At 41.0% G+C, this 12,867-nt stretch overlaps 1 protein-coding gene and 1 long non-coding RNA gene across 5 annotated transcripts in view; one reads left to right on the top strand and one right to left on the bottom strand.

Moving 5' to 3' along the window:
- Positions 1-12,867, bottom strand: part of GLI3 (GLI family zinc finger 3) — a 278,925-nt gene that overhangs the window by 204,661 nt on the left and 61,397 nt on the right. The gene's annotated exons all lie outside the window — the stretch shown is intronic.
- LOC143649228 (uncharacterized) overlaps positions 1-12,867 on the top strand; it is a 56,826-nt gene that overhangs the window by 19,681 nt on the left and 24,278 nt on the right. Inside the window, exon 4 of one of the 4 annotated variants that reach the window (XR_013158935.1) lies at positions 10,448-10,677. The exons of the other annotated variants lie outside the window; for them this stretch is intronic. This is a non-coding gene — a long non-coding RNA (uncharacterized LOC143649228). Of the gene's footprint in view, positions 1-10,447; positions 10,678-12,867 lie in introns of those variants that run through there. 4 annotated transcript variants of the gene reach the window in all.

The raw sequence follows: 12,867 nt of genomic DNA, 5'->3' as shown, positions 1-12,867 counted from the left end.
TAAGCAGAAAAAAAATTACTAAAAATTCTATACTTACCTCTGTACTATATAGATAATTTTTGAAAGGTAGTATTTTTAAAAAGTTGTCCAGTCCAATGTTTTAGTTAATTTAAAGAATCCAAAAAGTGATTTAGTTAGTATATAATGAAACTCCCCATCCTAGGAGCAGTCTCACTATTGCAAGTGAAAGCAATAAAGAAATGATGAAGGAAATGAGACTTTAAAACATTAGACAAGAGATTATAATCCCTAGAAGATATAGTAAATCTATTGATAAACTTTGGCTTGAGAGTTTCCTTATTGTAGCAACCACAAAAACCAACAAGAGTTCTGGTAAAACACTTCCTCACTGAATCTGAAGAGTTTATGTTCCTATTTGAAGGTTCTTAGAGTTAAACAAAATAAAATAAAATAACTGTATAAAAGTTCAGAGTTTTCATGGAGGTTAGGGGAATTTTTATTATTATTTTAAAATATCCCCTTCAGAAATACATATTTGAAGCCCAAATACAGAGCAAATTTTTCCACACTGTTCTAGTTTGCTAGCTGCCAGAATGCAATATACCAAAAATGGAATGGCTTTTAAAAAGAGGAATTTAATGAGTTGCTAGTTTACAGTTCTAAGGCCAAGAAAATGTCCCAATTAAAACAAGTCTATAGAAATGTCCAATCAAAGGCATCCAGGGAAAAATGCCTTGGTTCAAGAAGGCCAATGAAGTTCAGGGTCTCTCTCTCATCCGAGAAGGCACATGCTGAACACAGTCATGGTTTCCTCTCTCATCTGGAAGGGCACATGGTGACATGGTATCATCTGCTAGCTTTCTCTCTTGGTTTCCTCTTTCATGAAGCTCCCTGGGAGGCATTTTCCTTCTTTATCTTCAAAGTGCTGGTTGATGGACTCTCTGCTTCGTGGTACTGCAGCATTCTCTGCTCTCTCCAAATCTCCATTCTCCAAAATGCTTCCTCTTTTATAGGACTCCAGAAACTTATCAAGACCCACCCAAATGGGTGGAGACATGTCATCACCTAATCCAGTTCAACAACCACTCTGGATTAAATCACATCTCCAGGGAGATGATCTGATTACAGTTTCAAACATACAGTATTGAATAGGGATTATCCTGCCTTTATGAAATGGGATTTAGATTAAAACATGGCTTTTCTAGGGGACAGACATCCTTCCAAACCAGCACACACATGAATACTAAAAAATGAGAGAACAGAAGTAACAGATTCATTTAGTATTAATGATCAGGCCATGAGATATAAACATGCCACAAAATTTATAAATGTGATTTAATCACATATAATGGGGGCACATATTAGGGTCTCATTCCCTACTTGCTTCATACCTAGGCTTTGTCTCATTAACAAACTAGTTGCTGGTAACATTAGGTCTTCAAGTTCTTTTGTGCTCTGCTGGGTTGACCACAGAAATGAACATTTAAGACGCCCTTAAAAGGAAGAAGTAGATTCCACATAATTATTAAGCATACTAACATTCTAAAAAGCTCAAACAAAAATGTGGAACTCACTTGAAAAAGAAGGTTCAAACCATAGAAGAAAACCCAAAACACTGGGGAAAAGATACCTTGAGAATCCTAAAATCTTATTTGCTGAATCTTTCTTTCAAGAGTACAAAAGCCAACTCCTTCAAGGAGTACTGAAAAGCGAAGCAGTGTTAAATGGTATCATGTCCCTTACACTCCACTGCCTAAAAATCTTCTACATGCACAATGTCACTTCTCTGCCCAAAAGTCTTCGATGAGGCCCAGGAGTCTACAAGACAAAATCCAAAGTGTTTAAGCCTGAAAAAAGGCTCTGCATAAGAGGAACTATTTCTAGCTCACTTCTTCCCCATTTCTCTGAGCCCACTGCCAACCAGAGCGTTATGGACACTTTTGTAATTAACTGTGTACTTGGCTGCCTCCACCTCTAGAATATACGCTTCCTGAGGGCAAGAGCTGGATCCGGTTAGCTGTGGTATCCCTTACGCCCAGCACACCTCCAGCACTAGATAATTACTGTATGGATGAATAATGGAATCAATGCCCTTACACTTCCAGGTACTCCCTTGTCTGCGGGTGACAAGGTAAGTTCGTTGTTTCCCAGGGGCAGCAACAGCAATGAGCATCTCTCAATCAGGCTCAAGCCCAGCTGACAGCACACTGGCGTGAACCTGTGGGCCCCCACAATGGAGCCCAAGGTATAAAGCACAGCTTCGAAGCGGGGGTGGGAGTAGTAACAAACATGGAAAGAAGGGACACAGGAGAGGCACCTATCACAGCACCTTGTCAGGAGTTGCTTCTAATTCTTTATGCCCCTGTTAAATATTGCCAAGTTATCACTTAAGGATGCTACACTGCTATTCATCAACTTAAGGCTAGTAGCCTTTAACGGCATATTAAAAAGATGAGAATAAAAATAAATAAAGAACAAGAAAAATGTACATGAATTACTATTCTGCAGACTTCCCTTCTCCCAGCATTAACTTCTCATTTCTTCAATAGGTAGGACAATCCTAAACTTCACAGGAGCTGCCCTGGAGATGGATATTTAAGCTATGCTTAGGAGAAAGGTACAAAATGATTCATAGTTTACAGAGATACCCCAAAATTGGACAGGCACCAGCAACTATTAGGCCCTCCTTGAGTCATCAGATTGTCAGTTTAGACGTTTTGGGGAAATACGGGTAACTTTTAAATAGATGTACATTCACTTGATGGATTAAAGAGGAAAAAAAAACAACAAAAGAATCCAGCCTTTTCCCCACACACACAAAGAGAGAGAAATAAAGGTAACCCTGGCAATTCCTTAAAAGGGTAGAGCATTTTTATGTAGCACATGGATTTTTTTTTTTTTTAAACTATCAGCCTTTCATCTTAACCCTGGTAAGGACTGCATTTGCCACAGGCTGATAAGTGAATATGGCAGAACTTCAAAACTCATGTCAGCCAAAAAATCTAGAGAGGAAAAAAATCAGACGCAGAGCTGGTAAAAGGCAGCTATAAATTTTTTTAATGCCTTTTATTTAATTCTACCAAAAGATCACACAGCAGCATGATCCAGATTCGGTCCATCCCTCAATCTCCACTTATGCACGCACATGCCCGAAGTCCAGTTTCTTAACCCAAAGATGTGTTTTTCATTAAATGAGCAAACCTAGGAAGTTGCTTGTAAGACCTGTAAGTTAATAAACTCCTTCCTCTTAGACAATTTGAAGCTTCAATTTGGCAGGGTGGATCAAGACAAACTGATGAAGAAAAAAAAAACAGGATGTAAAATGCAATTCTTCAGTGAGAGTTGAGAGCTCAGCCTGGAGCCAACAGTCATTATCTACAATTTAAATCAGAACTCAGAACCCTAAGAGAGGGTCATTACTCTCATCCTTACTCAAAGGAATGCCAAGGAAAGACCAAACAAAAACACTGTGCTTTGCAAGTGTCTACTGTTCTTTACTTTTGTTCAAAAGGTGTAGCTGGAGAGAACTGAAGAAGGATGTATGTGCATGAAAATAGGTTAAACTGTTTGTTCTACTATCAACACCAGGAGTGTATTAACTGGTAGCAAAGGACATGTACTAGCAACTATGCAATGATATTGTTAGCCACTCATTGTACACTCTGGATGGACTGCACTGTGCGTGAAGATACCGCAACGAAATATTTTCTTTTAAAAAGGACATGCACAAGAATATTCATAGCAACACTATATGCAACCAAAAAATCTGAAACTACCCAAATGCCCATCAGCAATCAGCAGTATAATGGATTCATAAAGTATGGCATCACACGATGGGATAATTGAACATAGTACTAAAGCAAGGACATTGAACGTGTACAACTACAAATAATATGGGTGAATCTCATACACATAATGGAGACCAAAAGAAAAGCCAGTCACCAAACGAGAACCAATGTATAAAGTACAAAAACAGATACAACTAATCTAGGCTGTAAGAAGGCAGGGATTAGGAGAGGTTTCTGGCACGCCAGTGATAAACTGCTTCTTGAGCTTGGGGTTGGTTTCACAGAAATGTCTGGTGTGTGAAAATTTATTGAACTGTATTATTAAGATACATGTACTTTTCCACATGCATATGTCCTTCAATAAAAAGTTTTAAGCATTGGTTCTAAAAATGTCAAGACCATTCCTAAATACCCATTTCTTTGGATTTGTCCCTTGTGCATCCTATTTACAAGTGTCATTATCTTTCTTAAATAGGAAACTTAAAGCTATAGATAACCTAAGACAAATATCTTCAATTATCTGCAACATACACCAAAATGTCACTCCGTAATAACAACAACAAAAAAAAGAAAAGAAAGAAAAAAATGGGGGGAGCAGGGCATGAAAAGACAATTCACTGAAGAAGAAATGTAAATGTAAATGCCCAATAAGAAAATGAACACTAGTTTTACTTCATTAAACACTGAAAGAAATGAAAAATTGAAACGTATTTTTTTCACCTTGATATCAAATTAGGAAGTGTTAGCCAAGATTGAGTAAAGGAGTAAACACTATTATTAGCAGGGTAAAATTTTGATATTTACCTGTCTGTATACCTATTTGGTGATGTATCTGAGAAGTCTTAGATGAATACACCAGTTGGTGCAATATTCCCCTTGCTAAATGCTTAACCGGAAGGAATGATTTAGGTTCTGTGAACAGCCTTAGCTAAAAGGATATTCTATGAAACATTTAATTTTCAACAGACAGAGAGGGGGGACCTCTTCAACAACCAGCAGCAGGAGATCAAATTATAGTAATATCCACAGAGCAGGGTTGCCAAATACTGTGTGAAGTGTGACATAATTATTGAAAAGAGGGGGGAGGTAAGGAGAAGGGAGGAAAGTGAAGTGGAAAGAGAGAAAGGGAGGAAAGTAGAGTAGAAAGAAGGGGAGGGAAGGAGAAGAGAAGGGAGGGAAAAAGAAACATTTATGTAAGGGTTAGCAGTGGTGATTATTTCTGGGAAATCAATTCTGGGTGTTTTTATTCTCTCATATTTGCTGCATTTTCTAACATTTTTCTAAAAAAAATTCTTTAAAAGAATGCTTACTATAGAAATAAATGTCTCTTTCCAGAGCTCTTTTAAGCATAAATATAGTAGTTCTTACAGGAAACCTACTAACTTTTTAGAAAGCTGCTGGTCTTTTTAGAAATATGAATTAATGATAAGTAAAACAGATGCCAACATGCTCACTGCAATTGCCAAAATCAAGTACATGCTTGAACCTTTTTTTTTTTTAACTTCCCCTAAAACCCCCACGGGGATGGGAAGGAGGTATTAGACATTCTGTGAGCTCACGCCCAGTTTGAGCCTAATTCCCCAGACAAAATATAACCTGTGAAGATTCATTTGCTTCTCTCCCCTGCAGCAACAGCCAGTTGACTCAGTACACAGTTATTTATTAATCATTCTACATGCAATTACATGGTTTTATAAAAATTGTGCAATGTCTTTCACTGAAAACTCATACCATTTTCTAGATCTTCTAACCCTATATAGTTCTAGGAAGTATATTATCAGTTCACTTTGTCCTACTTCTTACCCGAATTTCTAACAAGCGTTAGACTCAAAAGCAGCCTTGATTGCAAAATTTTGAAGATTGTTCAGAAGTTTGGCTGAGATGTGATTTCATAACCTTTTCTATCATATAATTAATTGTGTCACTGGTTTCCCTAAATAGGCACAGTTGAGCCTTCTATAAGGTGCAGAATCATCTTCCTAAATGAAAACTCCAAGATTCTAATAAAATCTTTCAATGAAGAGAACTGAGGAGATTGCAAGGAGTTCAAAAGGAGAATTTCCAATTCCAATGTCACTACATTTAAGCAATATGAGTACATACACATGTAGAAAAAAGACTAGAAGGAAATGCACTATAACCTTAACAATTTTCATCCATGCATTGGCAGCGGAATAAGGGAAATTTTTATCTTCATTTGCTATGTTTCACAATATTCTTCAAATTTTTGACATTAAGTGATGCTTCCATTGGAAAACCTTAATGGAAGGTTATAGGACATAGATACTGTGTTGAGGTAGAAGGAACAGTGGATGAGATACAGAAGGCCCTGGAATTTGGGACTATTCATAACCTACTCACATTTATACAATTTCCAAAGCTCCCTTCCAAAGGTATGTCAAAGCTAAGGCATCCAGGCCCCTAGGAATCCTCTTTGTCACTGTAAAAAACCATTTGGCATATTATCCATGATAAACATTGACAATTGCAGGGAAAATAAGGAAAGGACCCAAGACTGAGACAACTCAACTTTTTCCCAGGAATTCTTTTACATTTTAACGTGGTCTTTCTTAGAGGGGAATAGGGGTCTTTTTTTTTTTTAATCACAAACGTTAAAAAGAAGGAGGAGGAGGGGGAAGAAGGGCGGAAGGAGAAGGAGGACGAAGAGAAGAAGAGGAAAAAGAAGGCAATGTTAACCGCACCAAAAGAAAAAAATAACGTCTGCAGGATTTACACGTGCTGTTCAATTGTCTCAGCTAGATCCCCACTATGAGTTTTGACCAGAAAAAGGGGCCCAACCGCAGGTCTGTGGTAGAGGAGATGGAGAACAATCATGGAAAAATACCCCTCGAGCTAGAGATTTTCCCCGACTGGCATTCCTAAAATGATCCTACAATTTTCAAACTTCCAACAATTAATAGGCTAACTGGATGAAATAGACTGAAATCATCTTAAAGACGGGCAAATGTTTGGGTCTGTACACGCTATTTGGTACTTCCTTCGTCTTAGCCCATCCAATAGGCTCTGCAGCTGAGTACCTTGTGTGCAGCGGGGACAGGCAGGGCTGAATCACCCACTCTCCAGTGCCTACAAAATGGGTGTCCAGGTGCGGGGAAGAACTTTCAGTCGTAGAACGGAGGTTTTTTTTACCCTTGAGCAAAGTCAACACACTTCAACGCTTACTATTAACGCCTTATTAACAGGTGCTTCACTAGCTATAGACGCATCACAGAGATCTGCATTCACCTCCTGTCTAATTTTACTCTCGTGGCAACTTGCAAACTATCACGATTATTCCACGTCTTCTGGTTGTGCAAACTGGAGCTCAAGGAGATGAAGCCACTGACTCAGAATCCTGTTGCTGGGAAGCGGGAGCTGAAACCAAAAGCACAACTGGTCCCTGAACTCGCCCCAGGCAGCATCTCGTCCTTTGAAGGGACAGGAGACTGTCAGACACCATTGGCTCCTTTCTCTCCGCATGTCTGTTGGGACAGTTATATTTATATTTCACATCCTGCTCCAGGAAGATGCATGGTACTGCTCTTGAAATACCTGACGGCTGGCCGAACTGGAGAGATGGTGTCTTCGTGAGCATCCGATGGGGTTAGCTGAGTTGTCACAGACACGCAGGCAAGAACCGTTCTAAAGAAATCAATGAAAAGCCAACCACAAGCTGAGATTTTTTTCTCTCCCTCTGTCTTCCCTCACAACCCAAGCAATTTGAATTTACTTACTTCTGACCCTAATGTCTAAAAAAGTGATACTGAAAAAAAAAGTATTTTGCAATAATTTCAAACCTACAATACAGTTGTAAAAATAACATAAACCCCGTACAAAGAACTCCAACACACTCTCCACCCAGAGAGTGGAGACTGCCAGTTTTAAAAGGGAACTTTTCAATTGCATAAATATTACTTTTCAGGTCTCTGAAATACAGCTAACAAGGATTAAGGATGAGTGTCCTGCCCAGGGCTAGGTAGTGAGTTTGTAGACTGTTTTCCCTTTATGGAAAGCTGCCTATTTATTCTGGTTTAGAAGCAAATAATAATCACAGATATTCCCCAGTCATTTATTTCTGTATTTTCCTGTGTTTCCTGCCTTTCCTCACTTGCATCCCAAAATGCACCTGCCAAAACATTCCAAACCAGCCTCCTTTCATGAGCACAAAGGTACTTTCTGAATCACTAACTCCTGCAACTGCAGATAATTCTTTAGGAACATCACTAACCAAAATACAGACACCAGCCCTCAGGAAGGGCCCATGTTCCTTCCAACAGGGAGATGAGGAAGAAAAATAAAAATTGTGAGAACCTGAAAACAGGAACAGAGCTCATCTTATTCACTTTGGCTCTTACTTTTTAGTATTTTCAATCAGTGTGTGTGGGCCACAGCCACATGACTTTCATTTTTGAGAAGGTGCTAAGGGATGATAGAAATCATAGCCTACTACATTAATCCTCCAAAAAAAATCCTAATTTTTTATTTCTTCCAAATGACCAGAAAGCCAATGAAAAGAAGATTTCTGTGTGTATTAACTGACTAAAAAAAAAAAAAAATTACCTGCAGTATGGTTCCATGTGTTATATGCTATTAAAGACTCTCAAATATGCACAAGGAATTCAGTTAAAATAGGAACATTCTAATTTTAAAAAATTGCAGGTGACAGTTTTATACAATTTAAAATCAATTAAGGATGCCACCACCTGTTTATAGGTGGCAACATTTCTTTTTCTCTTCTATCTGATTTATTCAACCTAAACCAGGTACCCTTCCCTCACCCCCCAAAATACAAATAAGGACATCTCCTGGCACTGCTTATCTTTGAGAAATGGAGCACTGACTCAAAAATTCTGATTTCTTGACCTTCATTTACTGGGCACTCTGATTCCAGATTGGGTCAAGAAAGGTCTGCACTGTATGTCAAAACTTCTTTCAAACTGAATTCACCTTTTAGCCAGTCCCATGGACGTGGTCTGCTTCCTTCCGAGTGCCGCATTATTCATCTCCTCCCTTGCAGCGCTCACAGCCGAGTGCTGCTCACCAGCCGGTGGTGGCCAGCACGTCCCCATAAATCTGCCCTTTGCCGGCCGAGCTGCGAGTTCACAGTGGCTCTTTCCTGACACGCAGAGAAAACAACTGAAGCACACTGCGGTTCACAAAAGACCATTCACACGTTCCCGGACCTCTTCTTTCATCTGTGCAACGGCTGCTCGTTTTTGATGAACTGTGTTCGTCCACAGCCTCCCCGGGGCCGCACAGAGGGTGACGGCGGGGGCCGCGCGACTGACTGCCGCGGTTCAAGCCTCGCGACCCTCCCTACACTCGGCTCGCTTCGGCAGGCGATTCAACTCCCCGAGTGCGTTTCCTCCTCTGTAAAGCACTGGGAAGAGCAGTGGGGTGGCCTATGAGGATTAAACGATGATGCGCATGAGAAGGGGCCCACGAATGTTAGCTCTCTGCAGAACTAGTGGCTCCGCACTGATAGAAAGTGTGCCTATAAAGTTGGGGGTCGGCCGTTCCTAGCTGACGGCCACAACTCCTGTTCATCGCTTTGGAGCCAAACCTTCGCAAGTTTTTGAGTGCGTTAAGTTGCAAGAGAGAGCCTGGAGCCAGCTGATTGAAAACAAATACCTAATATTCCTTCCACGTGTGTCTATAACCCACAAGATGATAAATGCTTTTCAGTGTTTCCATTTCTCAGACAGGGTCTCATGAATAAAGTGTCAAATACCCCACGCCACTAGGCTTCCAGACCTCAGTTCAGCTGTGTGAGCTGAGGAACTAAATTTCACCCCTCAAATTGTGTAAGAAGGAAAGGAATTCAGTTATAGGACTCACATAGAAAAGCATACACTGCTGTACAGGTGTCACAGAGTTCCAATTTGCATGCTACCATGTAAAATGCTAAAAACAATGACAATGATTGAATGTCAGAGACTCTGCTAACCCTTTCGGATTGTTGATTTCCTAAACCCACCTATAATCATATTGCTCCCATTTATCAATGGGAAAAACAAAGTTCAGAGAGGGTAAGAAACTTTCTCAAGGTCACACAGCACAGTCAGAAATGAAATTAGGGACTACCTGACCCTACACAGCACAAGCACTTTACCCTGGACAGTGTCCGCCCAGAACCACCCTCTTATCTGTGGTAAGACTGAACTTGTCAGCTGAGCTCCAAGTCATCTGATGGAGAAGAACAGTAGTCACAGGGGCCAGCTACTCATCCAAATCAGACATGGTGACCTACAAGATGACAGCCAGCCAGCTGTCTTGATCCCTATTTCAAACTTGCTTTAACACTTGTTCAAACCTATTATTCGTACTCCACATGTCCTGGTGCTAACACAAAGTCATCCTCCAAGATTCAACTACCCAGGGGCCAGCAGGGAGGTGGGTTCCAAGCAGAGGCAAAGGGAACACCCCCTTCCCATTTCTGGGTGGTACTTCTCCCCCTAAGCCCTGACAAATCCTGTTTTGGCCCACACATCACAACACAAAACCCTTTATGAAAACAGATCTGTTGTTTTCTGGCTCCTAGACCCTCTCTCCCACTCCACAGCCCCTGCCCACCCTCAGCCCCAGGCTCAAAATCAGTCCAAGCAGCCAAGAGCCCTGAGAGCACCCCCCACACACACCTCTACAAATCCATACATTATATATATGTATACATTTACTCCCCTCCCTTTTCTCCCCAGTTGCTTGGGCCAGAAAAACTCCTTGTTCAGTCAGAAGAAATGGAACAAGAAACGAATTCACACAAACAGATGCCCAGCACAGCGAAAGTACATCGGTGGTACAGACAGGCCGACTCCCAGCCCCGGTCTGAACTCCGCTGGGACAATCTGCTTCCTCACCTTTCATGTGTCTAAGGCAATCTGCTTCTTCAGCCCTAGGCTACTGAGAAAAATAAAAGGCCCCAACTTAATTCGGGGAGCATTTCCTCAAAGGAACGGCTTTGGTAATCTTCAACTAGTTTAGCTACTCCTCTTTGGACTTCAGTTGACGGCTGAATATTGATCCCCTAATTCTCTTACCCACATCCCTTAAACCAAGGACTCAGGCACTCAGCCCCTCACTGCCGGGAGGGTGCTGAGAAAGCAGGCAAACCTAGGGACCCAGGACTGTGCCAAAGCCTTCCTTCTCCCTTCATGAGCTCTTCTCTCTTTCCTTCCTCTTCTTTTTTTTCTTACATATATACAACTCAAAGTGTCCCATTTTAAGCCCTGTCAAGTGTACAATTCAGAGGTGTTGATTACACTCACAATGTTGTGCTACCATCACCACCAACCATTACCAAAATTTTTCATCACCCCAAAAAGAAACTCTGTACCCATTAATAATAATTCCTTCCTTTTCCCCTGAGGCCCTTGGCGATCACTAATCTACTCTCCGTCTCTACGTGTTTTCTTAATCTAGATATTTTATATAAGTGACATCATACCATTTTTTGTCTTTGGTATCTGACTTATTTTACCTAGCAAGATTCTTCAAGGCTCATCCATCTGCAGCATGTATCAGCACGTCAATCCTTTTTTACGGCTGAGTAATATGGCACTGTACGTAAATACACCATTTTGTTTATCCATTCATCTCCAATAGACACATGCACTGATTCTACCTTTCAGCTGTTCCAGTTAATCCTGATATGAACATGGGTATACAAATGTGTGCCCAAGACCTTGCTGTCAATTCTTTGACCCATTTACCTTGAAGTGGGATTGCCTGGCCATATGACAGGTCTACGTTCAACTTTCTGAAGACCCTCCAGTGATGTCCACAGCAGATGCACCACTCCACACTCCCACCAACAGTGTATGAGAGTTCCGATTCCTCCACATCTTTGCCAACACTTAATTTCTGTTTTTTGCTTGTTTGTTTTTAATAATAGCGATATCAGTGGGTGCAAATCGGTATCTCACTACGGTTTTGATTTGCAACCTCAGGTATGCTTAAAATCTTTCCCAAACTTTCAAGGCAACAGCCAAACTATTAAACAGAAAACCTATACACACAAAAAGAAGTCAGCCTCGAATCCTAAGTGAACTTCTCAGGGGCCTTAGAAGGAGGCATCATTTATCAATTCATTCACTCCTGCCCAATTCACATGATATTCACTGAGACTCTTATTTTGTTGCACAAGGCACTGGGCTGGTGCTGAGTGTTCACAGCAATGGAGGCACTCTTGGTCCTGGCCATTCCTGGATCTTAGAAATCCCTGTTATAGAGTTCACATTTCAGTGGGGGTGAGAGCAGTGATGGGAAAGCAGTGGGAAGGAAAGTCGGGAAAGGCTGAGTAATGAGAACTCTCCAGTCATGCCAAGAGCCAGGAAAAGAACCCAGATGCAGAGGGAGCAGCCAGCGCACGAGGCCCTGGGGCAGGAGCTCAGCATATTCAAAGAACAAACAAAGACTACTAGACTCAAAAAAGAGGAAGATCTCATCACATGGCCTTATGGAAGCCCAGGGAAGTGAAACTGAACCTTCGATAAAGAAAAAAAATAATAAGATAGTGTCCATTATGACTGCCAGTTGCAGATGAGGAGATTTAAGCACAAAAAGTCAAAATGCACATCGAGCAAGTATGTGGCAGAGCTGGCATCTGCAGCCAGGCTGAGTTGAGAATGGAAGCCTGGGACCACTGCACTATAGTGCTACATGGCTATGACTTTAAAATGCAATAAGTCATTAAATTTGGTGGAAGGGTGACTGTTAAAAAAGCAGTTTTATTAAAAGAGTGTGGGGACTGAGGCGAAAGTGCAGAATGAATCAATTGTAAAAACATACATGGATCAGCAGAGACAAGCAAGGAGTACTTTTTTTTTAAGTAGAGCAAAACTAACAAACTATTATGAACCCCGCAACAGAAGTACACCAGGTCTCCTGAACTTAGTTTGTCCAGTAAGATGATGCCAACACGTCCTACGTGGATGCAGATGGGATGCCTATCTCACAACTTCTGATGAAGTTTGCTTCAGGCACTATCACTCACTGTTACATAAACATTCAGTAAACTTCACTTTGCATCAGGGCTGGGCTGGATGCCAACACACCAAGGCAGATAAAACAAAGCTCTGCCTTCATGGAGCCCAAAGTCTACCGACAGAACTAGACAAGG

This window comes from Tamandua tetradactyla, chromosome 1, assembly GCF_023851605.1.
Source record: "Tamandua tetradactyla isolate mTamTet1 chromosome 1, mTamTet1.pri, whole genome shotgun sequence".
NCBI classification, from domain to species: Eukaryota; Metazoa; Chordata; class Mammalia; order Pilosa; family Myrmecophagidae; genus Tamandua; species Tamandua tetradactyla.
This window is presented reverse-complemented; position numbering and strand designations above follow the sequence as displayed.